Raw genomic sequence first — 20,824 nt, 5'->3', positions numbered from 1 at the left:
CGCGGACTCAGGGAGCTCTTCAGATGCATTTTACATAAATGAACTGGAATTCAGTAGAAACATAGAGCAAAACGGTAGAATGATCTCTAGGAATTAACCAAGAATAACTAACGGGGACGAAAAATTAGTGAATCTTTCTTTGTATGCAGCGACCATTCCCTCTCAGCCAGATGCTTTTAACAGAAGTACAGTTTACAACGGCTGTGAAGCCCTTAGTATCAGCATAATTTCGTTGTTAACCTACTGCAGCCAACCGATTTGTTAGATACCGGTGTATTAACCTGAATTTATCTATAAAAAAAGAATATGTGGGTGACAAGTGCAAACGTTGATGTAGCACTAAATTAACATTGTGCGGGCTTGTAAAAGTAAAGTCTTAAGTTAAGTCTGATATGCGCTAGAATTAGCGCGGAGTCCTGCCTCAACACCAGTTTTGGGTACCTGGGCCACTGAAACGACACGTTCGTACTGGGTATACGTGTCTTACAGTAAAGCCGGGCATTCAAATATCGCAGCTGATTTGTATGTTACTGTAATTGTGAAAGATACTAGTTTTTAAATTAGTCGTTAAACATTTTTGTTGCACTTGCTGCTACGATTACTTTTGTTCTCACAGTAGCGTGGCACTTGCTATTGCTGAAAGTAAGACTGTTACGTCATGAATTATGGGCGAGGGGATTCCTTTTTTGTTTTCGTGCCTCCCAAGTGGGTGTTTTATTAAGTTCATTGCCGGGGTTATCTAGGGATTACAGACTGAACAACATATCCGTTTGACGTGCTGTGATAAGATAGCTTTGCTACCACAGTCTGTATCCTACAATTGAAACAGTGTGTGTAGCTTTGCTACCTCAGTCTGTATCCTACAATTTAAACAGTGTGTGTACCCCTACGGAGACAGTCGCTCGCTTTTTAAGGTAAGAACCGTCCCTGTTTGCATTCACTGCGTGCACTGTACACATCATATAATCTATGCTTCGTTCACGCCTTTGATAGCGCTTCGGAATCGGGTTCCGAGTAGCAAGTGCATTAATTTATTCTTTTTCATTAATTGCATTTGATATACTGGAACAAAATTCGGTATTCTCTGTAGCCACCAAAATGTTGGAAGCATGGAAATATAGAAAATGTTTTCGTCGTAAGAGTCGCTAATACTCGTTGATGCATTTGCGCATCTCAGAAGAAACCATTTCGACTTAATTTTCATTAACAGAAAAAGGCCGATTGCAAAATGAGTAATATCAGGTTACCTTCCATTAGGAAAGTGGGTGCACTCCACGGCTGTTAACATAATTTATAAATTACAGAGAGCTGCAATCAGTCGTCCTTTTTTTTCCTGCAGGTTTTATTACGCAAATCAAGATTTCGGCTACTACCTAGCCATTATCAATGCACTATTTTTTAATCTCGATGCATGTTAGTTCACTGTCATTCAAAAATAGTGCACTGATAATGGCTAAGCACTAGTCAAAATCTCGATTTGCGTAATAAAACTTGCAAAAGAAAAAAAGGACCACTGTTTGTTGCGCTCTATAATTTATAAAACGAGTAATAGCCAAGTACAGTTCCTGATCTCTAGATGTGTTTAATTCACAAAGAACTCAACAATGTCTTAGGATTTGGGACGAGTATAGACACTGTTGAAAAACTACCAATTAGTCAGCCTGGGCTGTACCATCGGTGCATTTAGTAAGGAGTGGTTGGCTACTTGTGTATTCTATAGACCATATTCACAGTAAACGTTATGTTGTGGAATGTGCCACATGAACAACAAATGCAAGTATTTATTTAAAAATGCCCTTATACAGATACGTGCTGGCTACTTACAGGTATGTAATTGACACTTCTACCTAGGAGAAGTTGTTAAACAAAAACGATTTTAATTCCCTTTTAAGAAAGCCCCTGTTGTCTCTTTAACATTATATTTGTGTTGCTAGCATGTCAAAGAGATTTTTAGCTGCACAATTCGTTTCGTTCTGTGTGAAATTTAGCTTCACTACATGACTGGCAGGTGAAACATATCATTCCATTACTTCCAAATATCATTATTTCTTTCAAACCTGAATGGATTGTTGCTAATACATTTCATCATGAAATACATGCACTATGTTCTCAAATGCTGAAACAGATATTTACTAGAAACAGGAGTACACATGTTAACCTCATCATATTGTTAATTACATAGTTACGTGAGATACGTTTACCTAACCATATTATTATATTCTAAGTGTCTTGTAGAATATCAATGAATCAAGACATACAAAGTATGGAAGATGATGGATTGTTGTGCCATCGAAGTTGACAATCATTCTCAAGTGGGAAAGTAATGGAATTGATACTTCTAGCAAATATGTTATACTATTTTTCCAGTTTAAGTTTTCATCGGCATACACAACCAACCCCTTGCAATGTACCTAGTTTCTACCCCCTCCATATTACGATTCTCTCAAACAATACAGATGAAACTGCCATGTGAGATTACAGAGTGGTTGAAACACTGAACTCACACTAGGGAATCCAGTCATTCAGTTTTCCAGTGGATTTTGTTAATTTAGAGTAAATAGCATGTTGGTCCCTCAGGCATAGCCCTTTTCCTTCCCCATGATAATGCAACAAGAAGTTGTCACGCTGATTTAATAACTTTGTCATTGATATGACTTTAAACCTTAATCTAGTTTTCTTTGCACAATCACTTTGAACAAGCACTCACAACACTCTTCATGATATAGTCATAGACTTAAATCATTTTAAACAAGTCAGAGTAATTAGTACCAAACTCATCTATGACTTTGTATAGCAATTGTTGAGTGATTCTTTATTGTTCTAGAAGGCAATTATAAATTATGACTTTCAATAATAATGCATCCCTCCGTTTCAATGTGTTGTCAGTCATTTCTTCTTTGGTACTGTCACAATGTATTATGGACACTTGAAAATGTCATAATTAGTGCTGGTGTACCTTAATGATGATAAACTAGGTTTCATTTTCCTCTAGTTTCATAACTTATTGCAGTGTCTGTTCATCTAAACGTATATAGAGATTGAAAAAGAAATTATTTCTAAGTTCTATACCATTATTTTGCATTACAAATTAAGATAATTTTTAATAACTTGTTATTGCATATCATGAGAATTTTGAACAGAAACAAAAACAAAAGTGCTGAATTATATTGATATTTGTGCGTTTTCTGTTCTTTATTTCAAGCCTTATGGACGAAAAAGATTAAGCAGCAGTAATTTTTTTTTGTTCTTAAGTCGGATAGTAGAGTTTTTCAGTATTCTCGATTGATGGAGAAATATCTTCCTACTGTAAAGCATTTGACCATTTTTCATATACAGTGTATCACAATTTTTCCAATACATAGGTGTCATCTGATCACAGTATGTTACTTAGTAAATCAATAGTTTTTTAAATCAACATATAAAATCAGTGGCATTTTTCTCACCAAATGAATACCTGACATTGCCTATGAACTCTATCAGGCCTTCAGACACTTATTCACTTTTCCTCAATTCTGAACCACAATTTTTCAACCTTCACTGACCTTGAGAATTTACTATAAACATAATCTTCCCATTTCTCAATATTGAACTATGTAATTTACCGAAATAATTCTTGCATTGAAATTCAGTTATGGAATCTATTTTTCCCTCTGCACACTAAATGTTGCTCCCACTGTAATCGAACAGTTCAGGGGCCAGGTGCAGATCCAGAACTCAGTTCTGAGGGGGGGGGGGGGGATCATAGTTTGTTTTGGCCTCTGTCTCCTCTCCCCCAAAATAACCTGTCACAAATTTGTAAAATTTTAATAACGATTACAACAATGTATTTAAATGTTTTAATATATTGAAAGTAAATAGTTTAACGACCATGACATATATAGATGTTTTCTGTAATAATAATAAATTTTCCTATCATTGAATAATACATCACTTTAGCATAATATCCAAGAAATTGCAAATCAGAAAAATATAGACTTTGTTCTGCATACACCTCAAATATTTAGGGAGGGCATGTGTCTCAAAATTACTTAAGAACTATAATGCCAACACTTGCTCATCATTAAAAGTGGCAAAATTCATGCAGTGTAAAAGGAAAGCGTACATTCCTAATTATCAATATTTAACTTCATATTTTGACTGTGAACGCAGGTCTGCACACTAAGACTCTGCAAGTATGTAAATTAGTGGTGGAGGGTGGGGTGGATGCAGTTTCCTTATTCCCATCTACTTTCAGAAAGGCAGTTTATCGATCTTGCCTTAGTTAACTTCGTCGATTGTACGTGTGCACTCATGAACTATGTTGCATTCATTGTTGATAGTTTATAGCGACAGCTTGTGCACATCCACCTTCACCTGGATGGAATGTTCTCTGCAGGTAGCCAGGTCACAAGCCCATCCATCTGAGCAGGCCCTTACAGCCTCACACAAGCACCCTGTGTTAAACTTAGCTTGAAAATTCTACAGTTCCTTGTCAGTTTTGACACTTCAGTTTTAAGTTACTTTATACTCAAAAAGCTGTTATTAAATTTATAACTTGATAAACATTAAACTATGAATGCTTATACTAGTATGTTTTGGTGGGGTCATGGACCTCATGATCCCTTCCTTTGGATCCATGCTTGTCAGTGGCGATTTTCTCACTGTAAATACAGTTTGAAGTAGTTGCACTGAGAGGTATGGATTTTGTAACAAAAAAACACATTTCACCCTTCGTTTAGCAGAACTGAAATCAATTTCAGCGGTGCAATGTTAATGGTGAGCCTCATATCAAGTAGAAAAACTCCATATGCTGGAGCCTTGAGTCAGTGTATAATATGACCTGATTCCATGATGTATTAAATGATGCTGCTACCTCTCCCCACTCCAAGAAGCTAATGATATATTTTCTTTTTCTGGTAACTTTTAGAAAGTAGACATTGCCAGTTTCTGCTGAGAATGGCTATTAGAAAATCATGAACAGTGTGGTTTATTATCAAAATTATTGTTCATTTCAAACACTTTAAGTACACACAGCTTTATCAGTGCACTGAATGCTACCAGACAACACTTATAATTTCACACTAAGGCTTTATGATGGTCAGAATGCACCACGAATAATTATAGAGAAAGCATGGTAGTGAGCAATCTGAACTAAGCTTGCTCATACACACAGTCCATCCAGAACTCAACTCCCTGACCACCATGCCAAGCTACAACATTCACTACTCCAGAACACGTCGTCAGTGCGTGAATGCAGAATTCTACTAAACCAGCAGTATCAGCAGTAACATAAAGCTAGATTTCCTCATGCAACAAAAATGACGCCACTTGGCCCCTTGTGGAAACATCCAAATATCAGTGGTGCCAGTCCAGTGATGTCACTTTTAGCCATACCACAAAGGTTAAAAATGCTTTGACTTCTCCCATCACCAATTAGCGCCAGAAGGCAGCTACAGTTGAAGTTAACATGCCATAATTGGTGGTTTTCATATTTATACTTGTGTGTTACGAAAATATGTAATTTCAATGATACACTGAATTAAAGATCCCTCCAAAATGTGTTGTCTTGAGTATGGTTTATTATGCAGCAATGGTAGGATGTGCAATTTTTGTGTACAAAAGTTTTGCCACTGCAGTTGTTACTCATTATGGTTAATTTAGGGATGAAATAATATACTGTTTCTATTATATGATGCATGAAAAAATTTGTATCTACATCTACATCTATACTCCGCGAGCCACCTTACGGTGTGTGGCGGAGGGTACTTATTGTACCACTATCTGATCCCCCCTTCCCTGTTCCATTCACGAATTGTGCGTGGGAAGAACGACTGCTTGTAAGTCTCCGTATTTGCTCTAATTTCTCGGATCTTTTCGTTGTGATCATTACGCGAGATATATGTGGGCGGTAGTAATATGTTGCCCATCTCTTCCCGGAATGTGCTCTCTCGTAATTTCGATAATAAACCTCTCCGTATTGCGTAACGTCTTTCTTGAAGTGTCCGCCACTGGAGCTTGTTCAGCATCTCCGTAACGCTCTCGCGCTGACTAAATGTCCCCATGACGAATCGCGCTGCTTTTCGCTGGATCATGTCTATCTCTTCTATTAATCCAACCTGGTAAGGGTCCCATACTGATGAGCAATACTCAAGAATCGGACGAACAAGCGTTTTGTAAGCTACTTCTTTCGTCAATGAGTCACATTTTCTTAGAATTCTTCCTATGAATTTCAACCTGGCGCCTGCTTTTCCCACTATTTGTTTTATGTATCATTCCACTTCAGATCGCTCCGGATAGTAACTCCTAAGTATTTTACGGTCGTTACCGCTTCCAATGATTTACCACCTATGGCATAATCGTACTGGAATGGATTTCTGCCCCTATGTATGCGCATTATATTACATTTATCTACGTTTAGGGAAAGCTGCCAGCTGTCACACCATGCATTAATCCTCTGCAGGTCCTCCTGGAGTACGTACGAGTCTTCTGATGTTGCTACTTTCTTGTAGACAACCGTGTCATCTGCAAATAGCCTCACGGAGCTACCGATGTTGTCAACTAAGTCATTTATGTATATTGTAAACAATAAAGGTCCTATCACGCTTCCCTGCGGTACTCCCGAAATTACCTCTACATCTGCAGAATTTGAACCGTTAAGAATGACATGTTGTGTTCTTTCTTCTAGGAAATCCTGAATCCAATCACAAACCTGGTCCGATATTCCGTAAGCTCGTATTTTTTTCACTAAACGTAAGTGCGGAACCGTATCAAATGCCTTCCTGAAGTCCAGGAATACGGCATCAATCTGCTCGCCAGTGTCTACGGCACTGTGAATTTCTTGGGCAAATAGGGCGAACTGAGTTTCACATGATCTCTGTTTGCGGAATCCATGTTGGTTATGATGAAGGAGATTTGTATTATCTAAGAACGTCATAATACGAGAACACAAAACATGTTCCATTATTCTACAACAGATTGACATAAGCGAAATAGGCCTATAATTATTCGCATCTGATTTATGACCCTTCTTGAAAATGGGAACGACCTGCACTTTCTTCCAGTCGCTAGGTACTTTACGTTCTTCCAGCGATCTACGATAAATTGCTGATAGAAAGGGGGCAAGTTCTTTAGCATAATCACTGTAGAATCTTAAGGGTATCTCGTCTGGTCCGGATGCTTTTCCGCTACTAAGTGATAGCAGTTGTTTTTCAATTCCGATATCGTTTATTTCAATATTTTCCATTTTGGCGTCCGTGCGACGGCTGAAGTCAGGGACCGTGTTACGATTTTCCGCAGTGAAACAGTTTCGGAACACTGAATTCAGTATTTCTGCCTTTCTTCGGTCGTCCTCTGTTTCGGTGCCATCGTGGTCAACGAGTGACTGAATAGGGGATTTAGATCCGCTTACCGATTTTACATATGACCAAAACTTTTTAGGGTTCTTGTTTAGATTGTTTGCCAATGTTTTATGTTCGAATTCGTTGAATGCTTCTCTCATTGCTCTCTTTACGCTCTTTTTCGCTTCGTTCAGCTTTTCCTTATCAGCTATGATTCGACTACTCTTAAACCTATGATGAAGCTTTCTTTGTTTCCGTAGTACCTTTCGTACATGATTGTTATACCACGGTGGATCTTTCCCCTCGCTTTGGACCTTAGTCGGTACGAACTTATCTAAGGCATACTGGACGATGTTTCTGAATTTTTTCCATTTTTGTTCCACATCCTCTTCCTCAGAAATGAACGTTTGATGGTGGTCACTCAGATATTCTGCGATTTGTGCCCTATCACTCTTGTTAAGCAAATATATTTTCCTTCCTTTCTTGGCATTTCTTATTACACTTGTAGTCATTGATGCAACCACTGACTTATGATCACTGATACCCTCTTCTACATTCACGGAGTCGAAAAGTTCCGGTCTATTTGTTGCTATGAGGTCTAAAACGTTAGCTTCACGAGTTGGTTCTCTAACTATCTGCTCGAAGTAATTCTCGGACAAGGCAGTCAGGATAATGTCACAAGAGTCTCTGTCCCTGGCTCCAGTTCTGATTGTGTGACTATCCCATTCTATACCTGGTAGATTGAAGTCTCCCCCTATTACAATAGTATGATCACGAAACTTCTTCACGACGTTCTGCAGGTTCTCTCTGAGGCGCTCAACTACTACGGTTGCTGATGCAGGTGGTCTATAGAAGCATCCGACTATCATATCTGACCCACCTTTGATACTTAACTTAACCCAGATTATTTCACATTCGCATTCGCTAATAACTTCACTGGATATTATTGAATTCTTTACTGCTATAAATACTCCTCCACCATTGGCGTTTATCCTATCCTTGCGGTATATATTCCATTCTGTGTCTAGGATTTCGTTACTGTTCACTTCCGGTTTTAACCAACTTTCCGTTCCTAATACTATATGCGCACTATTTCCTTCAATAAGAGATACTAATTCAGGAACCTTGCCCTGGATACTCCTGCAGTTTACCAATATTACGTTAACTTTTCCTGTTTTTGGTCTCTGAGGACGGACGTTCTTTATCAACGATGATAATGTCCTCTCTGGTAAGCCGTCAGGTATTTTATCGTTTCGCCCAAGGGGGGGTCCCTCTAACCTAAAAAACCCCCGTGTGCACGCCACACGTACTCTGCTACCCTAGTAGCTGCTTCCGGTGTGTAGGGCACGCCTGACCTGTCTAGGGGGGCCCTACAGTTCTCCACCCAATAACGGAGGTCGATGAATTTGCAACCATTATAGTCGCAGAGTCGTCTGAGCCTCTGGTTTAGACCCTCCACACGGCTCTAAACCAGAGGACCGCGATCGACTCTGGGCACTATGCTGCAGATATTAAGCTCAGCTTGCACTCCGCGTGTGATGCTGGTTGTCTTCACCAAATCAGCCAGCCGCCGGAAGGAACCAAGGATGGCCTCAGAACCCAAGCGGCAGGCGTCATTCGTTCCGACATGTGCTACTATCTGCAGCCGGTCACACCCAGTGCGTTCAATAGCTGCCGGAAGGGCCTCCTCCACATTACGGACGAGACCCCCCGGCAAGCACACCGAGTGCACACTGGCATTCTTCCCCGACCTACCCGCTATTTTCCTGAGGGGCTCCATAACCCGCCTAACGTTGGAGCTCCCTATAACTAATAGGCCCGCCCTCTGTGACTGTCGGGACCTTGCCGGAGAATCGGCCACTGGCCCAACAGGCAAGGCATCCTGTGGTGGCTCGGAAACGATGTCATCACCACTAGGAAGCACCCCGTACCTGTCGGAAAGGGGTAAGGCAGCTGCCACGCGGCCAGATCCCACCTTCGCCTTTCGGCCAGGCACGTGCGAGCCCACCACTGTCCGCCATTCACCCTGGAGTGATGGCTGACCGGTAAGATGCTCACTGCCGGAAGACGCAGCGACATCAGGGGTTCCATGTGATTCCAAGGCCACCGAAGTAGGCGTAGGTCTCACCACAGTTGCCCCAACGCCACTACGAGCCGACGCCTGCGCCTCGAGCTCGATGAGCCTAACAGACAAAGCCTCCACCTGCCCCCGAAGAGTGGCCAATTCTCCTTGCGTCCGCTCACAACAACCACAGTCCCTACACATGACTATGTTTACCCTACTCTATACGGTGACAAATTCCCAAGATAATCTTCTGATGAGCTACTCTGATAATCAAGAAACACTCACTGAAATACGAGACGCGAAAACTACGCTAGGTTTTCCCAGAAAAACTATTTAAAAGCTAAGCGCAGCAAATAAGTACAAAAACGCTTTATACAAACAGTACTCGCTGCTGCTGGTGCTCTCGCTCTGGCTGTCACAAGACAACTGCTGATTCAAGTGACTAGTGGCTAACGGCCGCGAAACAAACAAAAGACGGTTTTAGGGCGCTTTCTGTTCTAAACGATCAAGAAAACACTAAGAAATCTAACACGAAAACTACGTAAAGTTTTATCAAGAACTGTTAGTTACTATGCAGAGCAGATAAACACAAATAGAATCCCTTCCTTAGTGGAAGGTCGTAAACAAAATGCAAAATAAACGCTTTATACAAACAGTACTCGCTGCTGCTGGTGCTCTCGCTCTGGCTGTCACAAGACAACTGCTGATTCAAGTGACTAGTGGCTAACGGCCGCGAAACAAACAAAAGACGGTTTTAGGGCGCTTTCTGTTCTAAACGATCAAGAAAACACTAAGAAATCTAACACGAAAACTACGTAAAGTTTTATCAAGAACTGTTAGTTACTATGCAGAGCAGATAAACACAAATAGAATCCCTTCCTTAGTGGAAGGTCGTAAACAAAATGCAAAATAAACGCTTTATACAAACAGTACTCGCTGCTGCTGGTGCTCTCGCTCTGGCTGTCACAAGACAATGTGTATAACCAGGTATTATGTAATAGGATAAAGGTGATCTGTGGTTTCACTACAGCTCATTTTATTCTAAAAATGATGAAAATTAATGCAATACTGGTAGTGTGTTCAGATAACCAGATTCCAATACTCAAAATTTCAATGCTCTGTAAACACTTGCCAAGTGGATTTGAGTAAGGAAGTAATGGGGTTTCTGGTGGCAGTATTATTCCAGATTTAATGTAGCTTTTAATAAAGGAAATCAACTATAGTACAGTGTCTTTTAGTGCACTTGCAGGAAACAGAGCTCCAAAATTCGGTGTAGAATAAATGTAATATTTCGTTGTATTTACCTGATGTGTGGTGTAAGAGTGAAAATATTAGCTTTTAAATCGGGCGTTAGAAAATCGTAAATAGAGTACAACATACCACACAAAAACTTTGAAAATGTACTTTTGAGAATGTCGTATAGGCCTAAATATTGGAAACATCACCAGATGTCAAATATTGAAGTGTCACTTCCAGTTTTACTTAGTCAGGACTGTGTCTTTAATGCGAGTATCGGATTTTTTAATAGAATTCAAATCACAGCTCTAAAAATACTTGAAAATGGCTTTCATTATCCAAATGTGTATTACATATGGTTCTTTGTTTACAAGTGTTATGTCCATTACTTTGTTTGATGCTACTGTGTTATTTGTGTGTAAATTCCACTTTTAAATCCAACATATGTGCCTTCATGACTTCATATTGGATTCTTCACTCCGTTCTAATACCATAGCCTGAATGAGAATACTAATGCCAGTGCGAATAATCATAACTGACACCTTATCGAAAACAGTGCAATGCCAATATCGACAGGAGTGCGTCGAGACAGCAGCAGATGGCGCCTTTGTCACGTTCATGAATGTGCATCACAGAGACAATCACCTTCAAATGTGGCACTTACTTGTCAGTGTTTGTACAACTCAATTAGTAGATACAATGAGCCAGCAATACAAAACTTTGATGGTATCCTAACACCTTTATGGCACTTCTACTTTTGTAGAACCATCTCATGCATATGTTAGTTAGCTGCCTGTGCTGTATATGAAAAGTGGAGGATAAATCAGTTCCTACGAAACTGATTATGACAAAGAACGTGATTCCACACTATCGAGTGTCAGGATTTTTTATATTTGTATTTTCCAGCAATTATCATTAAGATATGCAGTTTCGTTTACTGCTTGCTTTCATAGTATTGCAATGTACATTTGTAAGTACTGCTTCAGAAGAAATGTAAATGATTCAATGAATGAAAGTCAAGACTAACCTCATACAGCCAGGAGCCAACTTAAATTAAACGAAATTTGGGAAGCGAAATAACCGATGATTGTCGAAGTAGGGAGGATACAAATTGTAGACTGGCAAAGCTTTTCTGAAGAAGAGAAATTTGTTAACATAAAGTATAGATTTAAGTGTCAGAAAATCTTTTCTGAAAGTATTTGTATGGAGTGTAGCCATGTATGGAAGTGAAACATGGATTATAACTAGTTTAGACAAGAAGAGAATAGAAGCTTTTAAAATGTGGTGCTACAGAAGAATACTGAAGATTAGATGGGTAGATCGGAGGTTATGAACAGAATTAGGGAGAGGAGGAATTTGTGGCACAACTTGAGTAAAAGAAGGAATCTGTTGGTAGGACACGTTCTGATGCATCAAGGGATCACCACTTTAGTATTGGAGGGCAGCATGGAGGGTTAAAATCGCAGAGAGGGACCAAGAGATGAATACACTATACAAATTCAGAAGGATGTTGGTTGCAGTAGGTACATGGAGATGAAGAAGCTTGCACTGGATAGAACAGTATGGAGAGCTGCATCAAACCAGTCTCTGGACTGAAGACCAAAGCAACAACAAAATAAGAATCACTACAATGAATAAAATATTATTACTATCATAGAGTCATGATAGAACATGAGCAAATATACTGATTAAATCTTAGCGTCCAGTGTACAACATTTATTAATCCAAATGCCATGTAGAAAGATGTTACAGCTAATGTAAAGAGCAAATCACTCAAGTTAGTAAAATAACTATGTCATTATATTAGCTGAGACGAAAGGTTAATGAAAAAAATATTCTGATTGACTAGACCACTAAACAAAATAACTGAAAAATCAATACACACGTGACTAATACTGCACATAATATCATGCTGATGTGTGATATTTGAAATGAAAATCACGAGATATGTTAAATAACAAGGTGCTTGAAGCAGAGAACCTCATTAGCAATCACCTCAAAGTTCTTGATGTAAGCACATTACTGGAGTGACACAATTTTGCAAGACATGGACCTCACATGGCAAAAATAGGAAAAATGAAACTCTGTATGAATCTAATGAATGTGCTTAACGTTCACAGGCAAAAACCAATACCATCAAATTTTGGATAAACAGCTTTATTGCGAACTAACAGCAAACAGGGAGTTCAATCAGACAAAACAATTTAAACAGCTGGTCAGTAGTATCTATAGCAAAATCACCAATAATAAAAGAAGTGGAACCTCAGGCAGTAGCCTCAAGAAATTCAGTAATTACAGAAAAAAATTAATAACAGTAATTACTGAATCATTGCCTTTATCCTGTGGTGACGTGCTATCAGGTGATTAAAATCAGCTGCAAGTGAATCAAATAAGCCTACTGTGTGTGTTTCAAAGAGACTAAAAATAATCCACAGAGAAGTGACGATTTTTATGACCTACAACAAGGAAGTCCAATCCTTAAAATGAGATAACTGTTATTGGATACTGTGTGGAGACCTTTCTTATTTATTTAGATGATAATGTGGACAGACTTCCTAGTTCACAAGAAGCAAGGGTGAATGTAGACATGCCAAAATTTGGGTAAAGAACAATCTATCCTAGGTTTGTAGCAGTTGTTAGCATACAACTCAGATGATGAACATCATTTAGCTCCAATATGATAGAGGTAGAGGGATTATGGGCAAAGTTTAAGTTCACTCTTAATCACGTTCTGAAGACATATGTGCCAAGTGAGCTAGAGAAATATGTGCCAAGCTGAAAAGGACCTTCCATGGTTTAATGATCAAATTCGTAAAAATGTTGAGGAAACAGAAAATGTTACACTCTTCATTCAAACAACAGCATGCAAATGCGACAGATCAAAGTTATCAGAAATTTGTGCAAATGTTAGAAGACTGATGCTTGACACATACAACATCCACTGTCTTACATTAGCGAAAGATTTTGACGTATACCTTAGAAAGTTCTTGTTGTATGTAAAAGGACTTAGTGGGTCAAAGACTTCTATCCAATCACTTTTCTATTAGTCTGGGGTGGCAACAGAAGACAGCAAAAGGAAAGCTGGGGTTTCAAATTTCGCTTTTAAAAAGTAATGCATGCAGGAGGCTCATACAAACAAACTGTCGTTTGACTGTCGTACGGACTTTCGTGTGGACGACATAGAAATTGGCATTCATGGCGTAAAAAAGTAACTGAAAGAGATGAAAATAAGCAGTCACCAGATCCAGATGGAATCCCAATTCCGTTTTAGAGAGAGTACTCCATGGCATTGCCCCACTGCTTAGCCTGCATTTATCGTGAACTCTCACCTAATGAAAAGTTCCAAGTGAATGGAAAAAAGCACAGGTGGGTCATGTATATAAGAAAGATAAAAGAACTGATCCACATAATTATAGACCAATATCCTTAACATTGGTTTGCTGTAGAAGTCTTTAACACATTCTGAACTCGAATATAATTAAATTTCCTTGAGACAGAAGAGCTTCTGTCAGCAAATCAGCATTGATTCAGAAAATATCGCTTGAGCAAAACACAGGCTGCCCTTTTCTCACATGATATCCTACAAAACAAGAATGGAGAGCAACAAACAGATTCTATATTCCTAGAGTTCTGGAAAGCATTTGACATGGTGCTCCAATGTCTGAGCATACAGTTTAGGTTCCCACACATTTTAGGTGATAGAAAACAGTACATAGTATTTGACGGCGGGTATTTATCAGAGACAAGAGTGCCCCAGGGAAGTGTGACAGGAGTGCTTTTATTATCTGTATACATAAATGACATGATGGACAGTGTGAGGAGCAATTATTGGATGATGATGCTGTGGTGTATGGGAATGTGCCACCATTGAGTGAATTTAAAAAATACAAAATGACTTAGGCAAAACTTCTAGTTGGTGTGATGAATGGCAACTTGGTGTAATGAAGATGAGTAGGAAAAAAGTCCAGTAACATTCGAATAAAACATTAGTAGGATGCAGCTTGACAGACTCACTTCAATTAAATATCTAATAGTAACAATGCAGAATGATATAAAAACAAAGAGCACATCAGGTTTAAGTTGAGATGGCGAATGCTCGACTTCGTTTTATTGGGAAAATTTTGGGAAAGTGCAGCCCATCTGTAAAGGAGACAGCATATAGAACTCTAGAGAGACAAATTCTAGAGTTGTTGTTGTTGTGGTCTTCAGTCCAGAGACTGGTTTGATGTAGCTCTCCATGCTACTCTATCCTGTGCAAGCTTCTTCATCTCCCAGTACTTACTGCAGCCTACATCCTTCTGAATCTGCTTAGTGTATTCATCTCTAGTTCGCCCTCTACGATTTTCACCCGCCACGCTGCCCTCCAATACTAAATGGGTGATCCCTCGATGTCTCAGAACATGTCCTACTAACTGATCCCTTCTTCTAGTCAAGTTATGCCACAAGCTCCTCTTCTCCCCAATTCTATTCAATACCTCCTCATTAGTTATGAGATCTGATCATCAAATCTTCAGCATTCTTCTGTAGAACCACATTTCGAAAGCTTCTATTCTCTTCTTGTCTATACTATTTATCGTCCACGTTTCACTTCCATACATGGCTACACTCCATACAAATATTTTCAGAAACGACTTCCTGACATTTAAATCTATACTCGATGTTAACAAATTTTTCTTCTTCCAAAACGCTTTCCTTGCCATTGCCAGTCTACATTTTAAATCCTCTCTACTTCGACCATCATCAGTTATTTTGCTCCCCAAATAGCAAAACTCCTTTACTACTTTAAGCGTCTCATTTCCTAATCTAATTCCCTCAGCATCACTTGACTTAATTCGACTACATTCAATTATCCTCGTTTTGCTTTTGTTGATGTTCATCTTATACCCTCCTTTCAAGACACTGTCCATTCCGTTCAGCTGCTCTTCCAAGTCTTTTGCTGTCTCTGACAGAATTACAATGTCATCGGTGAACCTCAAAGTTTTAATTTCTTCTCCATGGATTTTAATACCTACTCTGAACTTTTCTTTTGTTTCCTTCACTACTTGCTCAATATACAGATTGAATAACATTGGGGATAGGCTACAACCCTGCCTCGCTCCCTTCCCAACCACTGCTCCCTTTCATGCCCCTCGACTCTTATAACTGCCATCTGGTTTCTGTACAAATTGTAAATAGCCTTTTGCTCCCTGTATTTTACCCCTGCCACCTTCAGAATTTGAAAGAGAGTATTCCAATCAACATTTCAAAAGCTTTCTTTAAGTCTACAAATGCTAGAAACGAAGATTTGCCTTTCCTTAATATTTGTTCTAAGATAAGTGATAAGGTCAGTATTGCCTCACGTGTTCCAACATTTCTACAGAATCCAAACTGATCTTCTCCGAGGTCAGATTCTATCAGTTTTTCCATTCGTCTGTAAAGAATTCGCGTTAGTATTTTGCAGCTGTGACTTATGAAACTGATAGTTCAGTATATTTCACATCTGTCAACACCTGCTTTCTTTGGGATTGGAATTATTATATTCTTCTTGAAGTCTGAGGGTACTTCACCTGTCTCATACATCTTGCTCACCAGATGGTACAGTTTTGTCAGGACTGGCTCTCCCAAGGCTGTCAGTAGTTCTAATGGAATGTTGTCTACTCCGGGGGCCTTGTTTCGACTCAGGTCTTTCAGTGCTCTGTCAAACTCTTCACGCAGTATCATATCTCCCATTTCATCTTCATCTACATCCTCTTCCATTTCCATAATATTGTCCTCAAGTACATCGCTCTTGTACAGACCCTCTATATACTCCTTCCACCTTTCTGGTTTCCCTTCTTTGCTTAGAACTGGGTTTCCATCTGAGCTCTTGATATTCATGCAAGTGGTTCTCCTTTCTCCAAAGGTCTCTATCGTACCCCTAGTGAGATAAGCCTCTACATCCTTACAACATTTCGCGTAAGGAGCAAGAAATTAGGGCTCCTATGGAGCCTTTAGACAGTCATCTTTCCTTCGCTTTATTTGCGAGTGGAATAGGAAAGGAAATGACTAGTAGTGGTACAAGGTACCCTCCGCCATGCTCCGTGTGCCGTTTGCTGTGTGTATCTGTAGATGTACTGGATGTAGTCCAATCACTGAGAAACTCCCGAATTGAAGAAATATAGTTTCTCTAATTCCATCACAAAGAAATTATAGATGCTGCATGTATTCCATTGTTTTGCCTCATCAAAGTAATTTTTACAGAGGAACCATTTCTATACTACTTGAAATAATTTGTCTTGCTCACACATATAACACGTGACAGGTATTTGCCCCAAAATTACAGACCTATAGCAACAACAACAATCATATCGAAAATATTGCCACTTTAGTGAAAGACCAACTTAATTACTTTTTTAGTGTACCTCCCTACTTAACAAGGTAGAATTTGTGTTCTGAAGTGGGCTGTCAACAATTAAGGCAGTTGAAGAAGTTGTATTATCAGTACTATTCCATTTTGAAAACAGTTAGCACACTTAAACCACTCTACTAGATCTAACCAAGGCCTTTGACACTATATTCCACAGCATTTCAATTAAGAATTTTTAAAGATCTGGAATAACTAAAACAGAACTATCACTACTGGCATAGTATTTAACAAATGGAAACCAAATGGTTATTGCTAACTGAAAAAGAGCTAACCCTAGAGAAAAATATGAAGTCTCACAAGGATTTGTGCTGGGACCTATCTTATTAATTATCTAAGAGTATCAATTGTGTAAAATTTTATCAGATAAATTCATGAGATGCATTGGTAGAACTTTCAACACTTCACTTCATCACATTAATGTTTTTGAACAAATGAACAATTCTGTTTTTCCAGCAAAATAGGTTGCACTAAATAACCACAAAACTGAACACATCCTCTTTTCTCTTAGAAATGTTAATAATGAATTCAAGCACTCTGTATAACTGTTAGGCATCTACCTCAGTAGTAAATTATGCTTCAATGCCCACTTAGAAACACTCTGCAGTAAGGTGGCAACAGCCTTATATCTCCTAAAATATTTAATCATTGTGTGAATTAAAAGCTCCTAATTATAGCATACTATGCCTGTTTTCATATAGACTTACACTAAAGAATACAGAATCAGATGAATTGTTAGCTTAACCAACACAACTTTTTGCAGATAATACTTTGTTGAGCACAACATACTTTTACTGCTCAGCCTATACACATTGAAAATACTTATGTATGCCAAACAGAATATCCACATGTACAAAATTAGATCAGATGCGAATTCATATGGAAGCAGAAACAAGAACTTACAGGACATTCCTTGGACTCGATTAGCCGACCGGGGTGGCTGGGCAGTTCTAGGCGCTAGTCTGGAACCGCGCGACCGTTACGGTCGCAAGTTCGAATCCTGCCTCGGGCATGGATGTGTGTGATGTCCTTAGGTTAGTTAGGTTTAACTAGTTCCAAGTTCTAGGGGACTGATGATCTCAGAAGTTAAGTCCCATAGTGCTCAGAGCCATTTTTTTGGACTCAATTAAATAAATTCAAAAATAATTTTTTAGATGTTGGCAAAAACAAGGGAATGACACAAAAATAAGTTTAAAATGGTGATAGAGACATTGTTGAAAGAAAGAAAAAGTGTTCTATAAGAAAAATGATTTTATAGATAGTATAAAAGATGATCTTTTTGTTATAATGTGACCGTGAACAAACCAAGTTCTGGCTTTGGACATATAAATTCCTTTGCAGTTTATTTAATTTGCGTAACAATATTAATTATGTGACGAGTATAAGATAAATATCTACATAGTAACATTTACACTTGCAAACCAGTTGTATAATTATACATGTACTGGTGATATCATGTACAACAACATAGTCATTTGCAGGCAAACAGATCAAGTTGAATTCGAATTTGTAGGACATCAGTATTTAATGCAAGGTGATAACAAAATGCTTCAGAACACAATTAGTGTCTATAACACAGGTAGTTCAAGGTACTACAAAATTTGTATATGCTCTGAAATCAGTAATGCTGGGAAGAAGAGTGATACAAATTTCTTATAAGTTAATAAATGTGTTAATCATACCACAAAATGATTAGTTTTTCATTGTCTTGGTAATATCGGGACTGGAATGTATGAAAATACACCCTAAGAAAAAATAAAGGAAACAACGTGCCACAAAGGATGGTAGATGTGATTTACATGTACAGACAAAGAAATGATTAAAATTTGAGAAAAACTGGATGATTTATTCAACAGAAAGAGCTTCACACATCGAGCAAGACAGCAATGCATCAGTCCACCTCTGGGTTCTATATAAGCAATTATTCGCCTTGGCATTGATTGACAGATTTATTGTATGTCCTCCTGACGAATATCGTCCTGAATTCTGTCCAATTGGCATGTTAGATTGCCAAAATCCCGAGCTGGTTAGAAGTCCCTGCTCTTAATACTCCTAATGTTCTCATTTGTGGGGAGATATAGCGACCTAGTTGGCCAGGGTGAGATTTAGCAAGCACTAAGACAAGCAGTAGAAACTCTCGCCATGTGCAGATGAGCATTATCTTGTTGAAATGTAAGCCCAGGATAACTTGCCATGAAGAGCATCAAAACGGGGTGTAGTATATTCTCGACATACTTCTGTGCTGTAAGGGTGCCACAGATGACAACCAAAGGTGTCCTGCTACGAAAAGAAATTGCACCCCAGATCATCCCTCCAGATTATCAGGCAATGTGGCGAACGACAGTCGGGTTGGTATTCCACTGCTGTCCAGGGAATCTCCAGACACGTCTTTGCTGGTCATCCGAGCTCAGTTCGAAGCAGGACTTATCGCTGAAGACAGTTCTAATCCAATCATTGAGTTTCGAGACCGAAACGTGTCTGCAGACGCCCCAGATAGCAATGGAATACCAACCCGAGTGTCGCCTGCCACAGAGCCTGACAACCAAGGAGTAATGGTCTGGTGTGCCATTTCATTTCATAGCAGGACTCCTTTGGTTGTCATCTGTGGCATCCTTACAGCACAGAAATGCGTTGAGGATATTCTACAACTCGTTTTGTTCCCCTTCATGAGAGCCATCCTGGGCTTACATTTCAGTAGGTTAATTCCCATCTGCCAAATCCTATCTTGGCCAGCAAGATCGTTGGATTTCTCTGCAGCCGAGAACATTTGAAGCTTTATGATCTGACGATCTAACGCTCCACCTGGACAGAAATTGCCCTGATATCCCTTAGGAGGACACCCAACAACTCTATCAAACAATGCCAAGTCGAATAACTGCTTCTATGAGAGCAGGAAATGAACCAACACGTTATTCACTTGCTCAATTTGTGAAAGTCTTTCTCTTGAATCAATCATCCAATTTTCCTGAAATTGTTATAATTTGTTTGTCTGTATATGTACATCACATCTACTGATTTCCGTTGTATATGACTTTCTATGCTTCCTCCAGAAGTAAGGGTTGACGCTGCATGGAGTGTTATCCAGTACTATGTGAATTGAAAATATTCTTGGAAGTATGCAAACATGAAGCATGTTCTGAATTCTTTTTGTGACCTGATGGTAAAGTGTATCCAAGGTCATGGAGCCACATCTTAGTGGTTCTCATTTAGATTTACATCTATTTTGTTGATATGCCTGCACCTACATCATAGTGGTTCACAATAATCGGCAGTTAAGTATACTGGAAATTACGAGTAGCATATCTACTTACAATCTCCATGCTCTTCCCACAAATCTCCTTATTATTTTGTTTCTAGTCCTTAGTTTTTTCCCAGTCAGCTACAAGTGTTTTTTATATGTCAGGAAATGTAATGAAACGTATTTGCTATGATACATTTGTTTCTTTGAAAGTGAAACATCCTTGTGGTTTCTGAGGTGGGATACACTAATTTCTGTTTTAGATGGATTCTAGCATGATAGCCATTTCTTATAATATTCATTCAGATGTTCCAAATACGCTGCCAAGTTGCATTCTCCTTCATCTCAGGAATAGCTGGGATGGTTACGGCCATGCCATTAGCACAGCAGAATTTCTGTGAAGCCATTACTAGTAATGATGGGAAAAACCGAATGAAAACAATCGGTTCATTCGGTTGTTGGAAAAAAATCAACTCATTCAGTTGCAGTTATATGTATCAATTGAATTATTCATTAGTACTTTTGAATGAAACTCGCCTGTGGGAGCAACTGAATGAAAACAATCGATTCAATTGGTTGGACTACCC

General features: G+C 39.0%; 1 protein-coding gene across 1 annotated transcript in view; it reads left to right on the top strand.

The window, feature by feature from the left end:
- Positions 1 to 776: 776 nt before the first annotated feature.
- LOC126480754 (C-1-tetrahydrofolate synthase, cytoplasmic) overlaps positions 777 to 20,824 on the top strand; it is a 171,049-nt gene continuing 151,001 nt past the window's right edge. Inside the window, exon 1 of the mRNA XM_050104037.1 lies at positions 777 to 914. The gene's annotated coding sequence lies outside the window, so the exon portion shown is untranslated. The remainder of the gene's footprint in view (positions 915 to 20,824) is intronic.

The sequence above is a fragment of the Schistocerca serialis genome, chromosome 5 (assembly GCF_023864345.2).
Source record: "Schistocerca serialis cubense isolate TAMUIC-IGC-003099 chromosome 5, iqSchSeri2.2, whole genome shotgun sequence".
In the NCBI taxonomy this organism is placed as follows: domain Eukaryota; kingdom Metazoa; phylum Arthropoda; class Insecta; order Orthoptera; family Acrididae; genus Schistocerca; species Schistocerca serialis.
The sequence above is the reverse complement of the archived record's forward strand: the minus strand, read 5'-3'. Positions and strand labels throughout refer to the sequence as shown.